This window comes from Nicotiana tabacum, chromosome 9 (genome assembly GCF_000715075.1).
Source record: "Nicotiana tabacum cultivar K326 chromosome 9, ASM71507v2, whole genome shotgun sequence".
Classification (NCBI taxonomy): domain Eukaryota; kingdom Viridiplantae; phylum Streptophyta; class Magnoliopsida; order Solanales; family Solanaceae; genus Nicotiana; species Nicotiana tabacum.
This window is the reverse complement of record NC_134088.1, coordinates 69,163,324-69,169,167: the sequence shown is the minus strand read 5'-3', so window position 1 is coordinate 69,169,167 and position 5,844 is coordinate 69,163,324. Positions and strand designations below refer to the sequence as shown.

The 5,844-nt window shown below is 33.6% G+C and overlaps 1 long non-coding RNA gene across 2 annotated transcripts; it reads right to left on the bottom strand.

Moving 5' to 3' along the window:
• Window positions 1-1,492: 1,492 nt before the first annotated feature.
• Window positions 1,493-5,156, bottom strand: LOC107771249 (uncharacterized). Of its 2 annotated transcripts, XR_001644785.2 has the most exons (3): window positions 2,884-5,063; window positions 2,669-2,722; window positions 1,493-1,680 (listed from the first exon to the last, which is right to left on the bottom strand). It is a non-coding gene; the product is annotated as an uncharacterized LOC107771249 (long non-coding RNA). The 2 variants fall into 2 exon arrangements; XR_001644783.2 differs by having other exon boundaries at window positions 2,669-5,156.
• Window positions 5,157-5,844: the final 688 nt, after the last annotated feature.

Below are 5,844 nucleotides of genomic sequence, written 5' to 3'. Positions count from 1 at the left end.
TAATATGTCATGTTTGAGAAATAGACCCACTCGGCATGACGATAAAGGAGTACCAATCCTTTGACACCAATCTTTTTCCATATTCAATCAACTAGGTAAAGCAGGTTCAAAACATAGTCCAAAGATAATTTTAACTGAGATGGGGCTAAAGTCATCTACAACATATGTAATATTAAGTTTCCCCGAGGTCCTACCTTATTATAGGTAAGTACATACTTATATTATCGGGTTCCATACAAGATCTTCCATTGATTTAACTAATGAAACTTGCTATTTTATCAAACAGTTACTTTGTGGGTACATATGGCCACGATATTGTTTATCCTAGGCTTTTAGAGTGGTTTAGAGAATTTGTAAGTGTTACTTAATATTTAACATGATTTTTATTATTTAAAAATCAATTACATATATTTTTAAAATTCTAAATTTTCTCTAATTCTATACAAGTTCATAATCCAGTTAATGGCGTAATTGACATATTTTTGCATGATAAAACTCTGGGACTTGATCCTGGAGTTAGAAAGATGTCTAAGTATTATGTCAATGGGTACAAGTTTCATATAAAAGAATGGTATAAAGGCAGAAAAACCAATAATAATGGGTTGTGGGTGGAAGGTAAGGGCGATGTTGATGATTATTATGTTGTGCTCAAGAGATTTTAGAATTCGAGTACAATGTTATTGACCAAAGAAAAAGTTGGTAATCTTTCGGTGAAAGTGGTATGATCTAACACTTAATAGAAATACGAAGGTACACCCGCAGTACAAAATAGTTGAAATTAAGTAGACAAGAGAGTATCCACTCTATGATCCATTTATCATTACACAAAATGTGAAACAAGTGTATTGCGCTCCTTATCCGTTGTGCAAGAATAAGTCCACATGACTGTAGTTATAAAAATAAAGCATGTGAGTAGACTAGAAGTCGAGGAATCATTGGATGTAACGATCAGAAAGATATTAGTAGGTGAATTGCTGTATAACGAAGACATCTATGAAGAATTTTCTTTTTCTGTCCTTAGATCACTACAAGAAATCAGACCTTTTCTGGCGACTATTGTCGCTACAAGAGCACAAAATGTCGCCGCTAGATATTTTTAGTAGCGATCTTAAGGCTGCCGCAAGTAACTGCGTTACTGAATGTTTATTGTGACGACCCCTCCGGGTCGCCACTAATAAAATACATTTGTGGCGACTATACTCGTCGCAAAAAACATACATGTTACGTTGCAAAAGGGTTCCTTACATCTTCAGTGGCAACTCTTATCGCCACAATATCCTAAGGTTTAGTGGCAACCCTGGTCGCCACAATAACTAATAGTTATTTATGACAGTTTTGTCGCCACTAAAACCCATTTTTTCAATAATTATATTTTCCAAAATCCTATCATTTTCTGTGGCGGCCTAATTTACAAAATTAATATATAGGTATGTTTCTACCATTGTACAATCAATATTAAAAGCATCCAATAGTATTCGACAAATACCAAAAGTATTTCTCAAACTGAATATTATATATACTTCCATTACCAAAATATCAATTAATTTGTATTACACAATACTTCATCGTTCATTGTCATTGTATTCATATACATATGATAAGAAAAATAATAACTATGATTTAGGGCCTTCAAACTCCTCCATGGTCGACAACAATTGTGATTGATTAAGAGCCTCACCCCTGTTATTAAGAAAAACAAACAAGAGATCACTTTGACAATTCTCAATGTTAATAGTAAAAAAGGATGGCCAATAGATTGGAGTAAAAGATTGCAAAACGCATTTAAAAAAGCAAAGGAAAAGTTTGACCAAGGAAAGTTGTACAAAATAGTTTTGCCAAGCGAACTAAGCTCAGAAATTTGAAACTATCAAACTGCCCAAGTGGGTCAAAGTGGAGCAGCTAGAAAACCAAACTCAAATACCACAAGCATGAGAATTTAAAGAAAACTCAATATAGTTTCCTAGGTTGAAGCTTCAAGTGTCAATAAACTTATTTAATTATGCATAAAGTTTATAAATTACTAAATATGATCATAAAAAAAAAGTGCAAAACAGAATCGACAATACAAATAGACATAATGAAAATTATAACTGGTTCGAAACAGAGCCAAGAGTTTCCATCAAAATGGGGGAAATGAAAGAGCATTAAACAAATAACTGATGGGGACTCCTATTATCTGGAGATTGATTTTAGATTGAACAATAAACTTTATTCTGGAAAATTCTTAGCTCAATTCAGCAAAACTCCAAATAATCTATTAAAGGCCACACACAAATGAATCAACTGGTACTACAATTATCAGTTGGCGTAACATTCACCTCTTTTTAGCTTTTTGTCAAAGTAAATAAACACAGCCGATCCCAACTCTATTAAGATCAATAAGCTAATCAACAAAAAATTACTGTGATGATTAAGGTACCAAAAAGTTGCTAAAAAAATGAGAACTTGAAGACCGAGAAAGAGATAGATGAGAGACTACCCCGATTTAATTAGGAATATAGCATAAAATCTAAAGACCAAGAAAGAGATAGCAGAGAAGGGAAATGGAAAAAAAGTTGAGCCTCTTATCGATACTTTTGTTCAAAAAGAGAATGTATGAGATTAGTAATAACAGTAAGAATGAAAATAAAAAAGAAAACACATAAATGGTAATGCTAGTAATACTAACATAATCAGGATGAGGGACGAACACCTCCAAGAGCACTATAATAATTCCCTGAAACTACATTGGAACTTTCGGTCAAGTATGTTATCAACATGGTACCGTGTACAAGTAAAGTAAGAGATAGTCAGTATTGTCTCTCTAATTAGTTCCATCCAATTGTTCAAATAACACACTATTAGAAAACAAATCTAATAGCTAGTAGAATTTAAAAGATTTACCTGACAACCAAGATTACCACGTCGTAATATTCGCTCTCCATCAGTAACAATAATGACTTGGATAAAAAGTTCCAGCACATGGAATAATCGATAAGAAACTTGTAAGATAACTTTTTATTTCTTTCCCGAGCATTGGAATAATACGTTATCAGCAGAATTTTAGCAGCATAGACATAAAATCACCCATTGGTCTGGTGACAAAGTAGACTCATCATGAAATAACATAGAATAGTCAAGTAATATTTTAATGGAATTGTATTCCCTTAGACTTACTGTAAAAGGATTTTAAATGTACAATTGACAAAAATGGGAGCTTAAATCATTTGTTCTAGAGGGCACAAAAAGGAAAAAACATGATAAAATAAAAAGGAGAACGAGAAAATTAAACATATATGACCATATAGCCATGCTACAAGGTAATTCCATTAACGTGATGGACAATATAACCATGCTATCTCTAACCTCATACCAACTCCATTTAAGTTCATATAATGAACATGATGTGAAATTTTCACTGCTATAGTGAGAGGTAAGACTACCTGAAGAACCACATAGCCATGTATCCTTACGAGGAAACTTAATATTGAAAGAAATTGTGCATTAATTTCTTCTCCTGATATTTGACAGAAAATATTACCAGTCTTATTATGAGTGGAAATGGAAGAACGAACTCAAGGTTATAAGTCAAGAATTATGAAATGACCTGAAGTTCTTGGCTTGAAACAGAGAAGGCAAGTTCTTGACCTGAAGAATTATGAGGTAGAAGGTCGCGTGATAGCATCTCTCTCCACCACAGGGAAGGCAAGTCCTTTGTTGTAGTGTGAATCCCATAAAAAGTTATATCAACACAACTCTATAAAGATGACTGTCAAGAAGGACTAATAGTTGACAACTTCACATAAACTAAATCAATTATTTTCATAACCAAACACCCATTAATTAATAAATCCAGCTGCATAAATCAATGATAACTAAATGGTTCTCCTGGAGCAGGAAACTAACTGAATAGAACTTAATCTAAAGAAAAAAGAGGATAATAACACTATTTTCAACTACACATTACATCCCACTATTTTAGTTTATAGATAACTAAATATTGCACAATTAAATATGAAGCACTATCATATTCTTTTGGGGTATAGCAGGAAAAGTTAACACAGTCCATAGCAACGTTAAGCGAAAGCTAGACAATCAAAGAATTAGTCAACAAATAGTTTGGATTACCTGGCAACAGAAAAGGTTCATGGGGTGATAGGCTAATCTTCAGTAGCTCTATCTTCTAAAAACATAACCTCAATACCTCCAACACCACATTTATTCTTCATGTCAAGAACAAAATTACCATTTGATATTTCCTTCAATGTTCTCTCAATCACTACCTGAACTTTTATTCCTCCTCTTTCCGCCAATACAAATACTCTTAGTTCCTTTCTCTACTAACAGAACAAACTGAAACAACAATAACCCTAAAAAAAAAAAAAAAAAAAAAACCCAAAAACTACGAATGTTCGTGCTTCTGCTACCAAGAAAAGAACAACCCAACTTTTATGATTAATACAGAATTACTACTCGATTTTGCTAGAGAAAGAGATAGGGAGAGATTGGAGAGTGTTATCAAGACAGCGGATCAAAAAATAGTTTACTAATTTTTTTCGGAGGCCGAGAAAAGTTGAGCATCAGACTGAAAACCCAAAATCCCCGCTGACTCCTCACCATGGATTGTTATTGTATGAATTTCTTTTCGTTCCTATAGTTTTTCAACTGGGTCAGAGAAATTATAGGTGAAGTCTGTGAAAATCCTATGTGAAATCGTTGAAATTATCATTCTCGCTAACTGTATATACCACCGAAAAGGAATTTGAGTTTAAGATTAGAGCACATACCTGATGGAGTCACATTTTTTGATTAGGGCTTTTGCTTTGCTATCAGATGGGTCACAATTTGTGATTTGAGCAGTTAGATTCGAGAGATTTGATAAGAGAGGAAATTGAGTGGGAAAAGTTTTAGAGAGCAACGAGCAAGGAGAAGAAGACCTACACCAATCTGTGATTTTTTTTCATTTAATAATAGGAGTGGATTTTTTTATATACTTTTAATTAGTGTTAGCGGCCACTGATTCGCCACATAAAAACCTTCAGAGGCAACCGTATAAAAGTCGCTACAAAACTTTGAAGCCAGAATTTTGGTCTTAGCGGGAATAAGAAATTTAGTATTTAGCTGAACGTATTAGAAGCGACCTAAGAAAACTCGCCACTAAATGTTTACCTTCTGTAGCGACCATTATAGTCGCCACAATAAGTCTAGCTTTTGTTGCAACAAATCAAGTCGCCACTAAATATTGGCGCAATAAGTCTGGTTTCTTTTAGTGGATCAAAGGGATAGTATATATGTTTCCCCTTCAACTTGTGTCATCTTCTCAACTACATACTTTAACATTACAAAGGTCTATTTACCCCCTAAACTAATTCAAAGTAGTATTAGTATCACCCTAAAAGACTAATACTAGATCTAACGTCGGGTTGTGCATCTCACACACAATACTTATTTTTCCACGTCATTTTTCTTTCTATTTTTATAGTAAAACATATTTGTTTTTGCTTTGTTTGTTACTTTTTAAAACTTCTGCCATTTTCAGTTTAATTAAATGGAAAAAAGAAATCTTGCACGAAGGGAGCTCGAATGAGATACCGTCCATGACCAAGACTTACGCAGAGTCGCAGATCGAAAGCTTCGATGTTTAGCCTTGAATGTCCTCCATTTCATGACCCAATATTAGTTTTATCTTTTCAAATGAGAAGGTTTTTTATGAGAAAGATCGGAGAAGTAATGATTATGGAATGAAATCCAAGTGATGACCTATCACGACCCCAATTTCTCACCTTAGAATATCGTAAAAGACCGGGTAAACCTAACATACATTGAGAAATAGCAGAAATAATAACTTAAACATCAAATTAAACC